Source organism: Sus scrofa, chromosome 13 (genome assembly GCF_000003025.6).
Source record: "Sus scrofa isolate TJ Tabasco breed Duroc chromosome 13, Sscrofa11.1, whole genome shotgun sequence".
Lineage (NCBI taxonomy): Eukaryota > Metazoa > Chordata > Mammalia > Artiodactyla > Suidae > Sus > Sus scrofa.
Genome location: NC_010455.5, coordinates 91,053,708 through 91,071,849, shown reverse-complemented (window position 1 = coordinate 91,071,849; position 18,142 = coordinate 91,053,708). Strand labels below are relative to the sequence as shown.

Here is an 18,142-nt window from a genome sequence, read left to right as displayed (position 1 = left end):
CACACCCACCGCGACATATGGAGGTTCCCAAGTTAAGGGTCAAATCGGAGCTACAGTTGCTGTCCTACACCACAACCACAGCAACGCCAGATCTGAGCCACATCTGTGACCTACACCAGAGCTCATGGAGATGCCGGATCCATAACCCACTGAGTGAGGCCAGGGATTGAACCCGAATCCTCATGGTTACTAGTCAGATTTGTTTCTGCTGAGCCACAATGGGAAGTCCTATAACTTAAAATTTAAACTTAAGTGATAAAATTATAACATGCTACCTAGGATGTAATGAAGTCTCAAACTCCTCCCCACCCTCTTCTGAATTCTCATTTTCCTGGCTCTTCTCTCCAAGTCCTCAGCATCCCTAAGAATTTAGAGGGAGGAAGAGAGCTAGGAATTTCTTTCTGGCTTGTTTAAAACCTTAATAATTTGGAGTTCCCATCATGGCTCAGTGGTTAACGAATCTGAGTAGCATCCATGAGGACACAGGTTCAATCCCTGGCCTTGCTCACTGGGTTAAGGATCCAGCATTGCCACTGTCATGAGCTGTGGTGTAGGTCATAGATGCAGCCCAGATCCTGCATTGCTGTGGCTGTTGTGTAGGCCAGCAGCTACAGCTCCTATTGGACCCCTAGCCTGGGAACATCCATATGCCACAGGTGTGGCCCTAAAAAGCAAAAAAAAACCCAACCCTCAATAATTCATATTATTGATCACCAGTCACACAGAATTTCAAAAGCTAGCCGACCAGTTCCTTACTTTCCGAAATTCTAAAAGCTGGATATAAGGCAGGGCCTGGTGAAGGCAGAGAAGAAGACAGGGCTCCACAGAGAGGCTAGTCATTGCAGATTCCAGCCCAGCCGTGGCTCCCCGCCACAGCCCAGGGGGAGTGGTGACACATGAAGAGAACAGTGTCCTTGTGCTCAGCTGAGGGGATGCTGCACCCAGAAAGGAAAAGGCTGCCAAGAAGAAAAAATGACATCACTTTCCAAGGCTTATCTTTTATCATGTGGGCCGTGAGGGCTCCACTGCAACTGTAAAGCCTTACCACTCACCCTCCCCATTTCAGGGAAGTGCCCAAAGCATTCAGATGGCTGTACAAGGATCCATCATTAAACACTTGCTGTTTACAAGGAAGGGAAAAGATTGTAACTTTCTCAGGTAAGAGGCCTATGAGAACTAGGTGAAAAGAATTACCCATTTCATGAGAATCTTTATAGGCTAAATAATCACTGGAGAAAATCCCCTGGGTTGCCTCAGGAAGGGGACTTGCCTCGTAAGAGAGAAATGGCTCTGGTTCTCCCAGAGGGGCTGGGTTTTGTAATTGGGGTGGGGGTGGGGCCTCTCCCAGAGCCCCTCTCAGTGTTCAGTGGCAGGAATGATGCTGACAGTTTTTATGCTCCACTGCAGACCACCCTGACAGGTGAAATGAAGCCCCTGGTCACCAGGTGGGCTTACTTGACAGCATTTGATGGGAAGCCCCAACCTAACAATTCTGGAGAGGGAATGAAAGGGGTAATGAAAAAGCTAATAAATGATGGATTTGTTCTCCTATTTAACCAGGCTGTTTTTAAAGTACAGTGTTTGGTAGTTTCCTATTAAAAAATCAGTTCAAATTATTTTGTTCTTAAAGGTTATCAAACCCTTATCATGCACAAGGCTCTACGGTTGATATTAGAGGAAACAGAAATAATTAAAAGGCATCTCCCCGCCCTCAGGCAGGATAAGTTATCACCCAAAACAGGAACTGATGTCTAATCTATTCTAAGATTGTGAATTGCCAGGATCCTTAGAAGCAGAGCCAGAGATGGGAATGCTTTATGCAGGTGATTCATTAAGGGCATGAATGCCCTCAGGAGAAAAAAACCCGTAAGAGAGCAGGGAAGCAGACTAGGGAAGGTGGAGGAGGGAAGGAAGGATGTGGTTGCTATTGGTGTGTAGCTTCAGCCCGGTCCATGGGAGCTCTGGGGGGCAACTGCCCCATCTTCCGATAAGGGGGCGGGGCTTTGGCACCTCCCACCCCCATCAGGCATCCACTAAGGGCTATCTTCTGGGAAGGTGGTATAACTCCCAGTCACTTCCAGGGAAGGTGGCTCCAATTCTTCAGAGAAAGTCGAAAAGCCCGAGCCTCTACCAGCAGGACCCAAAGCAGCAGGGGCATCATGGCCACCAACTGAGTAAAAGGCATCCCAAAGAATCTAGAGGGAACACACACAACATTTTCTACACAAATAGAAGGCAGTTAGCATAGGACCCAGCATGTGGCAAGTATTAAATAAATGGTAATGAGGTCTTATTGACCTGCTCCATAAAGCCTTCCTGAACCTTCCCAATAGCAAGTTCTCTCTCCTGCCTCTGTAGTCTCATAGCACTTTGTTTTATTTATCCTCATTCTACCTTGGACAAGGGATGTGGACACTGAGGCTCCTGCTGTTCATTTCCGGGTCACCACAGAGCTGGATGGATTCTAAAAATCATGGTCGAGTTCATTTCTTCACCTCCATCACGTGTTTCTTCATGACAATGTTAAAGTTGCCAATGCTAAATATTTAGAAAATTAGCCTAGGAAAGGTCTGTGACATAAAGATCAGCTCTCATTTCCAGGAAGTCTGGCAGGTAGGGTTTATCTGATGGAATAGAATGGTTAAGGACAGGGAGTCCAGAGGCAGACTGCCTCCATTCAAATCACTGCTCTGTTGCCTTAAAGGTGAAAGACGGGGGGCAAGTTACTCCACCTGTCTGTCTTACTTTCCTCACCTCTAAAATGGGAGTAATAATAGTATCCACCTCGAAAGTTGTTGTAAGGATTAAATGAGGTGCTGCGTGTTAGGTACAAGAGCAAAGCTGGGCCCCATGAGTGCCAGGCGAATGTAAGCCTCAGGTTAATAAAGGCAAACCTAAGGAGGCCTCAAATGACTCGTAGGGTGTGATCAGGCAGAAAGGACAAGCATGACATGCATATTAAAGGCAGACGAGTGCATGAGAAAAAGCATGGAGGTGGAATGTGGAAAATATGTCTAGAGGACTGGTGCATCGGGAACAGAGGGTTGTGAAATAGAAACCTAGGAGATAAAACGAAAGGATTGTTTGGAGTTGTGCTTGGGAAGGGCTGTGTTATCGGGTTAAAGAGTTTGGGGGGAGCCTTACTGAAGTCTGGGAGAGAGGATAAGGATGGGACTCAGTGGGGGCTCAGGGGGAACCAAGAGGAATAATGTGCTGGGGTGAGGATGCTGGTCCCAGGGCCAGGGGCGGGGTGGGGTGGGGACAGAGAGGATGAGGCCTTCCATGACATTCTCACAGAGCGGGCTGAGGGAGGAACCAAGCAGACCCACAATGTTCTCAGAAGGGTTCATGGAAGTGGAGGTCCAGGCTCTTGGCTGGGAGATGCTCATTGCAATGCGTTCCCACCCTCCTCCTGCGTTGTAGTTTGTGCACCATAAGCAAGCAGGAGCAGGAGCGCGCACTGGCTGCAGCGCTAGCGGGCATCCTGTGGGCTGCAGGAGCAGCTCAGAAGGCCACCATCTGCCTTTTCACTGAGGACACTCACATTGCTCTGACTCCTGACTACTCCAGGGATGGTTTCACTGAACGGGTGAGTGCACGCCTGCCCCTCCTGCCAGATAAAGGGTGATGAAGCCTGGGTGAATACTAGACTCACCATGGAAACAGGCGGGACCCCACTGATGCTCCTGGATGGACCTCTATGACGTAAGTGTCTGATGTGGCCAAACATACCTGCCAAAGAGGCAAGGATCAAGAGCATAAGTAATTCAAGCTGCCGAAATGGAGATGTCTGCTGTGAATTTCTCCTCCCATAATTCACCATGATCAAGAATATTCCATACTCAACGGAAAAGCAACAGACTCACAGATACAGAGAATAAACTATGGTTATCAGTGGGGAGAAGGAAGGGCAGGTGCAATATAGCAGCAAGAGGATTAAGAGGCACAAACTATTAAGTGTAAAAGAAGCTACAGGGTTCCCATGTGGCTCAGTGGGTTAAGGATCCACTGTTGTCACAGCAGTGGCTCACATCACTGCTCTGGCACAAACTTTAATCCTTGGCCTGGGAACTTTTGCATGCCACAGGCATGGCCAGAAAAGAAAAAAAAGCCACAAGGATATACTGTACAACATGGGGAATATAGCCAATATTTTATAATACTTATAAATGGAATATTACCTTTAAAATTTTTGATTCAGTATATTGTACACCTGTACCTTGTATAATATTGTATCTTAACTGTACTTTGACAAAAAAATTTTTAAAGAATATCCCATGCCTGAAATCATCAAAAACTGCATTTCCATAACACTTTTAAACATAGCTAAATTCTACCTCTTAGGGAAAAAAAAATCTATTTATTGTTATATTGCTCAAGATACGACATTGGTTTAAAACTTAGTAATTTAAAAGTGAGGCCAGTGCCCCCCCCCGCCCCAGCCAATTTTACCATGTTATGTTTTACATGGCCTTGTATAAGATAATATGTCAGCTTCTAGCAATGTGATTTTGCAATGAAACAAAGAACTCCCTTGAGGTATTAACAGTGAGTTGACATCTTCTGGATGTAACTTTCATCTTCCTTTTCATTTTTATCTTCTATTCCTGATTTATAGCTCCAGCTGTTTGAACTTCTAGAGAAAGAAGCCACTGAGAAATTCATCTATGATCATTTACAATGTGTAAGTGTTTAAGTGTTGAGATAATTCCTTTATGTTGAACTGATCTTACAGGGATCTTCTTCCTTTTATAAAGTGTATTTCTAATGATGCTTGTTAAGAAAACCGGGTCATTTTGAGGACTAAGAGAGGGCAGAATGAGAGAAAGAGAAGCCCGCCTCTCCCTCCCAACAACCTAGAAAGAGGCAAGATCACACACAGGCCCACTCACAAATGCCTCTTTCTCCTTCGCTAATCAAACCCGGAGAATAATCCTATAGATGGCATGTACAGCAAGATCGCTTTTGAAGGAAGAGGAAAAGTTACAGCAGTCTTGCCTCATCTAAGGCATAAAACACAAAAATGATAGTCTAAATTGCCAAAATGACCATTCGCATTGGCTGAAAAACATGACTTCCAGACTGAAAATGGTGGCCCCTTTCACCTCTCCTGTCAGCACCTGCCACACAGTGCCCTCTCCAGCAATGAACCTTCCCCACTCACCCCCCACTTCCAGTGTGGGAAGGACACAAAGTAGAGGATGGTGATGGTGGAAAATGGAAGGTGCTTTTTAAAGATTCTTATCTGAAGACTCAGAACCTTACCTGTAGCAGAGGACAATGAGCAGAATAACCATGAAACCATATAAATGTAGCTTAAATGGAAAGGGGAAATACTTTCCATTTAAGCTCATGAACTCCATTCAAAACTCCATTCAAAAACTCATGACTCCATTCCTTTCAAAGGTCATAGAGATGGGAAATATGGGCATGAGTTCTCAGCCACATGCTAGCTCTATGATTGTGGTATCACTAGTTACCCTGGGCTTACCTCCCCTGCCATCTCTTGGGTCTGGGTGGTAGGCAGAAGGATGGTCCTCTGAAAGATGTCCACACCCTACCCAACTCGTGTAGATTCCATTACATGGCCAAGGGGAATTAAGGTTGCTAAACAGCTGACTCTAAAATAGGGAGATTATCCTGGATTACCCCAGTGGGCCCAATGTAATCTCAAGGGTCTTTAGATGTGGACGAGGAAGGCAGAAGAGCGGAGAGAGTGATGTGATATGAGAAGGATAACACTCACTGTTGCTGGCTCTGAAGGCAGAAGGTGGGGGCTGTGAGCCAAGGAATGTGGGCAGGTCTGCTAGGAGCTGGAAAGGACAAGGAAACAGATTCTCCCCCAGAAGGAACACAGGGCTGCTGAGACCTTGATTTTAGGCCAGAAAGAACCCATTTCAGACTTCTGCCTTTCAGAACTGTAAGATGATAAATCTGTATTATTTAAGCTACCAAATTCACCATAGTTTGTTAACAGCGGCAATATGAGACTAATAAAAGCTGTATGATAGATTTTAAATACCTGACATGAAATGTTAAACTAGAATCCTTTGTTGTGGAGGGAGATGTTTAATGTGGCTACAGAGATAGAGAGGAGCCAGGTAAGAAATGCCTCTACTGGCAAACAGAGGCAAACTCTTCCCTCTCTTCCATCTCTTCAACTCAGCCCTGGGCCTGTCTGATTCAATGTGAAGGATCTTCACATATGCAAGGGCTTCTTGTATGTAGTCAGAGTTGAGAATCAGAAGATCAGAGCTAGAACTATACACAGGTTTCCCCCCTCAAGGACTAAGAATTGAGCTGAAATAAATAATAAACGGAAGTAGAATCAGACTGCATGGCACAGGTGGGCTTGGCCCAAGAGCTACCCGTGTCAAGTAGACCCATGCTGACCATTACATCAGCCACACTGGGGAAGGGCTGGGCACCATTTCCTGAGGGAGGGATCTTGCTGCATAGGTTTTCCTCTGAAGGGCACACCCTGAGCTGGGAGCTGCATGTGTGATCAGCCCTTATCCAGACCTTTACCAAACACAATTCACTACCAAAATTCAGCAGTCCTGTGCCCCATCTTGAGGCAAAGATCTCAGTCTAGAGGTCTGAGGGCTACATGTGGGCAGTATACCTGCTATTATGGATAGAATTACACACCCCTCAAAAGAGATGTGTTCAAGTCCTAACCCCTATGTGAATGTATTCTTACTTAGAGGTAGGGTCTTTGCAGTGGTAATCAAGTTAAGACAAGGTCATGCTGGAATAGGGTGGGCCATAATCCAATAACTGGATTTTTTGTAAGAAGAGTGTGGAGCTCCCTCATGGCTCAGTAGGTTAAGGATCCAGTATTCACTGCTATGGCTCTGGTTATAGCTGTGGCACGGGTTTGATCCCTGGCCTGGCAACTTCCACATGCCATAGTCATGGTCCCCCCAAAAAAGGAGAGGGAAATTTGGTAACAGACACCTGACACATTGACACATGCAGGGAGAACACCTGTGATAATGGAGGCAGTGATGCCTCTCCCAAACCAAAGGACACTGAGGATGGCCAGCAGCCAAGAAGCTAGGAAGGTACAAAGAAGGGTCCTCCCCTAGGACCTCAGAGAGAGAAGGCCCTATGACACCTTGATTTAGGGTTTCTAGCCTCTAGAATCATGAAAAAATAAAAGTCCTATTGTTTCAAGCTATTCAAATTTCTGACCATTTGTAGGGCAGTCCTAGGAAGCTAATACATCTGTCATGTATCATCTACAGCATTAGCTCATACAGTATTTGCATTTTAAAAAAAGTTGAGTCGATGGGGGAGTTCCCATTGTGGTGCAGCAGAAATGAATCTGACTAGGATCCATGAGGATGCAGGTTTGATCCCTGGCCTTGCTCAGTGAGCTAAGGATCTGGTGTTGCAGTGAGCTGTGGTGTAGATCGCAGATGCAGCTTGGATCCCACATGGCTGTGGCTGTGGTACAGGCTGGCAGCTGCAGCTCTGATACAACCCATAGCCTGGAGCCTCTGTATGCCACAAGTGCAGCCCTAAAATAGAAAAAAAGAAAAGTTGAGTCGATGAACATCAAAAACAATCAGAGAAACCTAAATGTTTAGCTTTTCCCCCTAAATCAGAAAATCTGGCTGCTCAAAGTCTATATTCTTGCTTGTCCTCAATTAGCAAATATAGGGAGCAGTGTCTTCCATTAGACAAGTTGTGACAGACTGGATGATATTACCCAACTGGTAAAAAGGACTCTGCAGATGTGATTAAGGTCAAGCTGTCAGATGGGGAGGCTATTCTGAATTCTCTGGTGGGCCCAATTCATCATAAGGGTCTTGTAAGAGAAAGAGGGTGGCAGAAAAGTCAGAAAAAGAGATGTGGGAATTCTCCTATGGCACAGTGGGTTAAGGATCTGGTGTTGTCACTGAAGTGGCTTGGGTTGCTGCTGAAGCAAGTGTTCAGTCCCTAGCCTGAGAACTTCCACATGCCATGGGTGTGGCCAAAATAAAAGTAAAAACAAAAAGAAAATAAAAGAGATGTGACAAGGAAAGCAGAGGGAAGAGGCTGTGTGATGCGGAGTCACAAGCCAAGGAATAAGGACAACTTCTAGAAGCTGGAAAAGGCCAGGGGACATAATCTCCCATAAAGCCTCCAGAAGAAACATGAGCCAGCCAGCCGTTTGAATCAAGCCCAGTGACACCAGGGCTGGACACCTGTCCTCCAGAACTGTAACATCATGGATTCATGTTGTTTTGAGCCAACAGGTCTGTGAAAAGCAGCAACAGGCAACTCACACACAGGTTTTCCCCCATGCCTCCAGCCCCATCTCTCCCCGCTTCCCCCACACCTTGCAGGACATCCACTGGGTTTCTGTCTGCCTCCTGTGGCAAGGAAATTTGCTCTCCTGCCTGAGGGTCCAGGCCCTGCCAGGTCACAGGCAGTGAAGGGGACAACTTAATCTATAAAAGGGAAAGCATATGCATTTTTAGCAGAATCTTTCCTGATGCAATGCCTTTAAAGAAGAGCCTTTAATTCTGAGTACCTCGAAGGCCAGCCAAGGAGCTTCTGTTCACCTGAGGAGTATTGACATAAAGCTAAGATAAGGCCAACCAATGGGAGGCCATGGATGTGGTTAGCTTTTATGCTGGATCTTACAGGGCACCTTTGGATAGTTGAAAGCAGAAGGGTAACTTGTCCAAGAAGAGAGACAGAGAGAAGTGCCTTAGCAAGGGACAGATACCAATTTTGCTGTGGTTTTAGCCTGTTCTAAGAACTAAGGTGTGTACTGTGCTTTATTTCATTTAACTTTGACAACAACTCTAGGAAAAGGTCTCTGTACCTGCAATTGCAGATGAGATTGAAACTCAAAGAAGTTGGAGTAAGTTGGTTTGAACCTAGGTTTGTATAACTCCAATGATATTTCTAGAAAGCTTCTCTGCTCCCCCTGAGTTAACCGGGTGAGGAGGAGGAATGCACTGACTGTGGGGGGCTAAGGGCCAGCCAGATCAGCTCTGAGGGCCTGGGCTAGGATGAATGCTGGAATGATGGGGAAGAAAGACACACTACATCTTAGCCATGATTCAAAGAGAATCACATGAGAAGCGGAGGAGCGAAAGATGGGTTGAAAACGAAGAGAATGATGGTGCCACTGGCAGGTATGAAGCAAGAAAGGATGCATTTGAGAGTGAAGATGACCTAGGGAAGCAGAAGAGCTTCTGCTGTCCTTTTGGCAGCTGGAAAAAAAAAATCTCTCAAGCTGTAGATCCTTGAATCCATGCCTATGGATACACAGAATGCATTCCTTTTAGGCAAACACATTTTTCCTTTGTTTTCCAAATAGTTCAAAGGGGAAGGAAGCCACGGTGTCATCTTGTTTCTTTACAGCCTGATCTTCTCCAGAACATTTGAAAGGTAAATTCGATACATATTTGCACAGGTATTTCGTATAGCTCTGGGGTAGCATAAACAATATACTCTCATGTTGGAAAATATTTTCGTGCCTAATTGGAAACATAAGTGCATTTTTTTTCTAGTGAATACTCTTCTGTTGATGAATCCTTTCTTGTAGATCATATTCATGAGAGAGTGGATGCCTTCAGAAAAATTTGATGGCAGAATCCGCTTTTCTAATACAGTAGTAGTTTCCTTCTTCTTGTGGTTATAAATATTAGCAGACATCACCCAGGCTTCTTTGTACAATTTTCATAAATGAAAATATTTTATGATATCTATGCTCAATAAAACAGGGAGTTCCCATCGTGGTGCAGTGGAAACAAATCCGACTAGGAACCATGACATTGTGGGTTTGATCCCTGGCCTCGATCAGTGGGTGAAGGATCCGGCATTGCCATGAGCTGTGGTGTAATTCATAGACAAGGCTCAGATCCCTCATTGCTGTGGCTCTGGCATAGGCTGTCAGCTACAGCTCCGATTCGACCCTAGCCTGGGAATCTCCACATGCCGTGGGTGTGGCCCTAAAAAGACAAAAGATGGAAAAAGAAAAGAAAAAAAAACTATATTCCACATGGGAGTTCCTGTCATGGCTCAGCGGTTAACGGACCCAACTAGGATCCAGGAGGATGCAGGTTCGATCCCTGGCCTCACTCAGTGGGTTAAGGATCCAGCGTGGCTGTGAGCTATGGTGTAGGTTGCAGATGCGGCTCAGATCCCCCATTGCTGTAGCTGTGGTGTAGGCCAACAGCTACAGCTCCGATTCAACCCCTAGCCTGGGAACTTCTATATGCCGCAGGTGCAGCCTTAAAAAAAGCGAAAAAAAAAAAATCAACAACAACAAATAAACAAGAAAAACCTATATATCCACAAATATTTATTTTGCTTCTGACATGCAAACCCTGGTTCTTGGCACTATGGGAAATACAAGTAAAAAAGGATATGGCCTTGATCTCCTGTAGGGTCCAGTCTGGGAAAGACAAGGGGTTCACACAGAGAAACCAGGCAAGTCCCAGGTGATACCGATGTGCCAAATGAGGTAAAAACACAATGAATTTTAGCGGATTCTAGAGAAGGAGGGACCCCCAACAGAGAGGGTAGTCAGGAAGGCTTCTGGGAAGATGTGGACTTTCTTTGGGGCCCTGAATAAAGGCTAAGTTTTTGAGAGTAAGAGAAGTAGTGTGTGGAAAGGAGGAATTTCAAACTTGAAGCAGGGTTCCTGAAACCTGTCTTTTGCATATCATACTTTTATGACCTATGTTATTGTTGAACAATTTCCTTAAATCAACACACATTTCAGTGTAAACCTCTTCCTAAACATTAACATCCTTTAAATCATCTTTGCTGTGCTAAAGAAAAAAAAATGTGTTAAACACATCATTATATATATATATTTTTAATGCTCATATCTATACTGCCTCACATCATGCCACAATTTAGGAAATGCTGCCCTGAATTATATCTGATGCTTGACCTACGTCTTTAGGTCTTATTCACCTAATGAATAACCTTTCAGTCCTGTGAATAGGTTCATTCAAGAACATGCACAGCTCACATACTTAGTATCTCCCTCTGGGTGACAGCAAAAGCCGCTTTCCACTTTAGTATTGTATTGTCCTGGGTAGAACCCTGAGCCCTGGTCCCTGATGAAATGGTAGATGGTGCAGCCAAGAAATGGGCTTAACTCCTGAACTGATCTTTTCCACTTGAATCATCTGTTCAGCTCTGCCTTGGGCTATCACTCTGTGGAATAGTCATGTGCCACCACTCTAAGCCAAGTATCCCTTGGCACTCAAAGCAAACAGTTTCTCTTCTGAGCCCAGCATCCACACACAGCCCATACCCAGGATTCTAACTTGTAAGGGCTGCAGCTTCTTCCTTCTCCCTCACCACTTATCACTGGCTTCCCCCAATGGCATCCAGAGCTTTCCTGATCACCCCAAAACATAGTCCTAGCTTTCCCAGTGACAGGTAGAAACATGCCAGGCACACAGGAAGGACAGTGACCAGGCGAGCCCAGGCTACGGCTACTCTGAGTCAGAGGGGGCAGGGAGGAGAGGCTGCAGGTCCTGGGCAGTCATGTCTCTGACTGAGGACTGATGGCCCTCTCCGCTCCCATCTGCAGGCTCCAGAAGGATCTGGATGTCTCCACCACTTATCTGCTACAACCAAATGCTGGAGGCTTCCTGTGCAGCCAGGTAAGGTGGAAGACTTTGCCTTTTTACTAGAGAACCTGAATTAGGCTTTTTTTTTTTTTTCAATTAAGAATATTTCCCCCTTAAGTGAAGGGTGATCAAATTATCTTTGAAACACTACAATGCTCCCCTAAGCCCAAGATCAGCTTTTACCTTCCACTTTCCATTACAGTCCTTTCTGGTTTACCTCTGAGAGTCCAACATTCCTAAAAACATTAGAAAATATCTTGACAAGACCCACCAGGAATCCCTAATAACTGAAAGAAAAGTACTATAGACACACCTTATCTTCATGCATCTTAAATCACAGCTATGGAAACCAAAAAAGAAATTAAAAGAAATATTAAGGGAGGAGGGACACATGGGAAGTTATGGGGGATGAAAAGAAAAAAAAATCAATAAACTCCTGTTTTCGCCCTATGAAACATTATGACGGGTATTTTTCCAGACCTATAGATTGTGGGATTTCATACTTTTCAGTAGAAATGGTGATTTTTATGGTTATTAAAAGAAAAAAGAGACTAGGTCCTTGGGTTAATACCACCTGAAATGTAAATATTTGTAAAATATGTCATCTAGGCAGTTCTGAACATGGTTTTAACTGGAAGAGCAAGGCCGCATGTTTTTAATGGCTGCCAAAAAGGAAAGTCTCAGGAAATGCTACATGGGGTCCTGACCCGCAGTGATGTTGGCTACTTGCAGTGGGGCAAGACCACCTCAGAGGACAATGGGTTTTCACAGGTGAGTGTGTTGCAGTGTGTTGCAGTTCTCAACCACAGCATCAAAGTGCCAATATGTCAATATTTGGTCATCTTGTTCAGTATAGCAAGGCAATCCAATCTGTGCTTACTTCTTCCTTTACCTCTTTTCTGCATATGCCTCCCACCCACCATATACACATACAGACATACACGGAAATGTTTCCTGGTCTAAATGGAATTCTCCAAGTCTCCTTGCTTCCTATTTTACTTCATATATTTTATGTATATGGAATATAGGTAATACAAGTAATACGCAAATAATTTTTAAGCAATACTTGAAATACACAAAGTTCCCCTGCATCGCCAGCCATCAGAAATCAGTACTGTCAGTATCTTGCCAATTTTTTATTTATGCAAAGGTGAATGCATGTATTGTATCTATTGCTCAAAGCTCTAAAAAATATCACTGAAGAAAAAAAAAAAAGGAACCCCACTCATGACATGCCTCTCAAAAAGTTTTCCAGATGAAGGGTTTACGACCTCTGACAACCAGAAAGTAGACTGTGCCGTTGAAAAGCACAACTGGAGAATTAAGTAAGATGTGATTCTGCAAAAACAACCAGGAGGGGAAGCCAACATGCCCACCCAAATCACAAATCAAAGATGCTTCTGTGACATTTTCACAAAAATTTCATCCTCGAACCCAAGAAAGGAACGGGAGCTTCCATGAAAAGCAACGCTCATTTGGAGTGACCCTGAAACCAGCTGGGATGGAATTTAAGGTGATGATGACAAAACCCCCTAGGCTCACCGTCCACCAGCACAAATGAGGAGCTCCGCTGCTCAGAGCCTGGCCTGTCCTTCACTCTCCTGGTTCTGGCTCAAAATCCCTTTCATACATGCAAGACTTCCCATTCTAAAAGGTCCTTTTGTATCCACAGTTTCATTTGTCTTTCCTCCCACCGCTAGTTCCAGCTACAATGTGTTTGCTATTCATGAAATCAGTGTCACAACACATACAAATCGTGTCTGATGGCATTAGGAAAGTATGGCAGAATTAGTATATTTTGTGTACTAGTGGGTTTTAAAAGTTTACTTAGCATACCTGCACCTTGAAATCTTGTCCATCATGGGAAAACAACACCAGAAACTAACACCACATTGTAAATCAACTATACTTACATTTTAAAAAGAGGGGGGGAAATGAGAATTGAGAGATAAGCTAAAAGTAAAAGAAATGAACCCAATTCCATCACCCACAGTCAATCCTCTCAGAAATGCTTCCTTTTCTTTCTCACATAAATATTTCTATTCTACTCTTCTGAACCCTGCCTCTCTCATTTAACACAAAGGTCTTTCTATGTCAATGAATATATGACCTTCATCATATTTAATGGATGCAAAGAGTTCCACTGTATGAATGTGAAAGAATGTACTTTGAATATGCCCTAGACAGAGAATGGATTTGTTATTATTATAAAGTTCCTAATCACTTGTTCCAGATAACTTGGGAATTCAGTTTGGAATTTGTTATATATAATGACAAGGAAAACCAAGCCAGAAATAGGGGACTTAGAGATTTCATTTTACACATTTTTCTTTTCTTTCGACCACGCATGGTCAAGCACTCTGTACCTATCGGGTCCAGAAATAGGCCACGACTTAGTCTGGCAGGACACATGGGACACAAGTTTAAAGGAGTGAGGGTGCAAAAGCCACAACAATAATTTTAGTGCTCTAATACTACAAAGCTTTTTTACAATATTATTTCACTCTATCCTCATTACAAATTACAAAGATGGAAAACAGTATTTCTTGTAGTTCTGACATGTGAGTAGGTAGTTCACAAGCTTTGTCATATCTCTGCACCACCTCTGCTGCTATTTGCATAATATTTTTCTTTATACTTTTTTTTTTTTTTTTTTTTGCTGTGCCTGAGGCACGTGGAAGTTCCTGGGCCAGGGGTCGAACCCGCACCACAGCAGCGATCCAAAGTGCCTCCCAAAGTAGCTGTACCATTCTGTGTTCCCACCAGCAAAGGATGAGAGTCCCTGTTGCTCCAGATTCTTGCCAGCATTTGGTATTGTCAGTGTTCTGGATCTCGGCCATTCTAATAGGGGTGCAACGATATCTCAATGTCGTCTTAATTTATTTGCATTGCCCTGATAACCTATGATGTGGAACATCTCTGCATATGCTTAGTTGCCATCTGTCCATCTTCTTTGGTGAGGTGTCTGCTAGTCTTTGGCCCACTTGGAGAGCTTTTAAAACCATCAATGTCCAGGTCCTCCTCCAGAACAGTGTCAGCTGCATGTGTATAGGACCAGGGTGGTCATACACGGCCCCACACTTAGAAGGTCCTGCACATGGTTTAATGCTCTGCTGTCACTGCCTTAAAATTTGTAACACTTTTTCAACAAAGGGCCCCACTTTTTCATTTTGTACTGGGCCCCACAGATTGTATAGCTGGTCCTACCCAATGACTCTTATTTATCTGGCCTAAAGAGCACCTGGGCATGGAATTTTTTAAGCCCTCATGGAATTTTTTAAGAATTTTTTTAAGAGTCTAATGTGCATCCAGGTGCTTAACCTCAGCACCACTGACATTTTGGACTGGACAATTCTTTTATTTAGTTAGTTTTAGGGCCGCACCCATGGCATATGGAGGTTCCCAGACTAGACGTCAAATTGGAGCTACAGCTGCTAGCCTATGCCACAGGCACAGCAACAAGGGATCTGAGCCACATCTTCAACCTACACCACAGCTCACGGCAATGCCAGATCCTTAACCCACTGAGCAAGTCCAAGGATCGAACCCACAACCTCATTGGACCTAGTCAGATTCGTTTCCACTGCGCCATGACAGGAACTCCTGGACTGGACAATTCTTTGTAAAGGGGGCTGCCCTGTGCATTGTGGGATGTTTAGCAGCTGAAATGCCAGGAGCACTGCCTTCCAGTGAGACAACCAAAATTGTCTCCAGACATTGTCACATGTCCCCTGGAGGACAAAATTGCCCCTGATTGACCCACTGCTCCTTTTTTTAAAAAGGGGGAGGGAGAAAAAATCTTGTTAGGCTTAGCTGATTAAATCTATGGTATCTAGAATTGGAAACCTAGCTATTTCAACTGAAATTACAAGAAAAAATATCCTTCTTCAATCTGTACCAGAGAGATTGACAGCTTTCTGTTCCTTTTTCACATTTGCAAGGCTTTAGGGACAAACCTTATCTTAAATTAAAATTAACTAGGTGTTCGCTAAATAGCTATTAAGTTGCTCGAGAAAAGGGCCTTTATCAAAGGCTATGCCCCCTAAAAGAGAGAGAGAGGTTGAGAGAGAGAGAAAGCAAGCCTCACAGAGTCAAGAATTCACAGCGATCCAGCACTACCATTTCCCCTGGATCGCATTTCTTCCGAGACAGGTCAGCTCCAACCAATAGGGATGTTAAATCATGCTCTACAGAAAATTACCTGAAGAACCTAAAATATCCTCCAATAATAAAGTGGATGGTTGTCAGGACCTTAAAGTCAGTCAGGAGGCCGAGGCCTAAGGTAAAAAAAAATAAGAGCTTTCCTGCTAGGAAGAGGGCAAAATGTTCCCAACCACAGGACCATCATCCAAATGCCTGCTCACAAATTGGAAGTAGGGCAAAGGATGGTGACTGGTCGGGTTAGCTTTCAAATTTATGTAGAAATCAAATCTACAAAGCTTCCATCTTTTCTAAAAGTGACTAATGTGGCTTTTCATCTTTCCTTCTTGGAGTCAGTGTTCTCTCCCCAGGGAGATGCCTCTGAATCCTGCCCTCAGTGAAAATTGCCTGAAATTGTGCACTAATGGCTTGAAACCCTGAGGATGTTTATTATGTTGTCTCTGACATGCACTTGAAGTTTGGTTTCAGAACAAATGTATTAAAGAGCAAATATAGGCTGGCGGGTAGTATTCCGACTTGCACTGCTGAATATATATGACTATGTTAGGCATCTACATGTGTACATATGAAGTTTATTTTATCTGAAGGTGCTTTTTTATTCTTTCCATAGCACCTCATTATATTCTGGAATAAAAGCAAGCCATAGCTCATCTATTATTATTAAAATAATTTTATATATAGAATAATTTGATATACATAAGAATTTTACATTTTTTCACCATCCCTGAAGATGGTAATTAAGGTATTTTTCAAAGCTCATTTAGTAATTTTAATGCTAACAGACACTGTGTAGAGTATATACTATGCGCCAGATTCTCTCTAAGGTACAAACAATGATATCTTATTTCATTTAACCCTCACCCACACTCAAAATTATAATCAATGTTAGTTCTAGTGCATGGCTGTTGTTTGGTCATTCATTTTAGAGATGAGAAAATCCAGACTTAGAAAGGTGTAGGAAGCATCAGAGCTAGGATTATGACCCCAAATCTATCTACATTCAAAGCCCACCTTCAGCCCATGATGCCATCCTGCCAGTCATAATCATCTTTGCTCATTTTCTGATAAAGTGGTAAATGCAAAATGTCAGTTTTGGAATTATACTCTATCAGAAGTGCTTCTATAATCTATCATATCTGTGTATTGACACAGAGATATAGATTTGCATGATATAATCTATAATATCTATTATAGATACACTGATGCTGGACTATAGCACTTAGATGGTGGCAAAACCATCTCAGTGTTAGAATGTGTGGTAGTTTTTCTCAACATCTCAAACGTTATCCACTGACTTCTAGGTTAAAGCAGTGGTGAGTTTGAGTTGATTGTGAACTGCAGGTGCTTGTGGCACTTTAAATCTGTCGCTCTTCACCTGTGGTTGGGCAGACCGTGTCTGTCACATATGTGCTAGAGGACAAGCTCAATGGCACTCAGAGATCTGATACCCAGAAGCCCCATCTGACTGCAATGCACACAGATATCTAATATTTCAGAATATTTTATCACAGAACTTCTTGCAGAGTAGCACTTTGCTCAAAGAAGAACCAGATGTGGTTACAGGAGGGTGCTTTAGGTACCCCTGGATTAAGGACCCCACAGTCACTCCCCTTTATTTCTGCTCTGAGGCATGGTGACTCTGTACAGAGCCCATGAATATACCAAATGCTTATGGTATAAGCATTTCATGGGTATTTAGGGACTCCCACCTAGGGTAGCTGCTATAAATTGGCAGATTATATGCACACACTGGGAACAGAAACCTAAAATAAGAAAAGTTTCCAAGTTCAAAAGAAAACCAGAGTGCTGCCTTAACAGTTAGCTTCTGCTCTCAAGCTGAAACCCATCCTGCTATTCTGCCTCTGTCTTCCCCAAGTGAATCCCTTCTTACTCTGCAATAAAATTGCAGAGACTGCAAAAACACACGTCTTTCAGCCCCAATGTCACAGCCCAGTGGGTGAGATTAAAAAAAAAAAAAAAAGAGCTTCATTAGATGACATGGCAAGCCCCCCAGAGCCCACCAGACTGACAGTTCCTGCCACACACAGCCAGCTCCCTGCAAGTTAATGCACTATTTGGAAGCCTCCCGTCTCTTTTCTATTTGAAGGTACAGGTTTGAGTGTGAGGTTCCAATACCTAAGTGAGAACATAAAGCAGTTTGAGTCTAACACCATCTGGAAAGCCTTGGGAGATTCACATTATCTTTGCACCTGCCACAAAGAAGAAAAATCAACTCTGATTTTTAGAAGGGACTGAAGCCATTTAGGTTTTGTTGGAATTATTCCCATGGCAGCGCCAGCAAGAGCACACCACTATCTGAGTTCCACTCTCTTCCTTCTTTACGTTTTCCCCTTAAAGAGACTGAAAGAAATCCAATGGTTAAA

The 18,142-nt window shown here is 43.7% G+C and overlaps 1 long non-coding RNA gene across 1 annotated transcript in view; it reads right to left on the bottom strand.

The window, feature by feature from the left end:
- LOC110256316 overlaps positions 665–18,142 on the bottom strand; it is a 55,686-nt gene continuing 38,208 nt past the window's right edge. The window contains exon 3 of the long non-coding RNA XR_002337727.1: positions 665–3,732. This is a non-coding gene — a long non-coding RNA (uncharacterized LOC110256316). The remainder of the gene's footprint in view (positions 3,733–18,142) is intronic.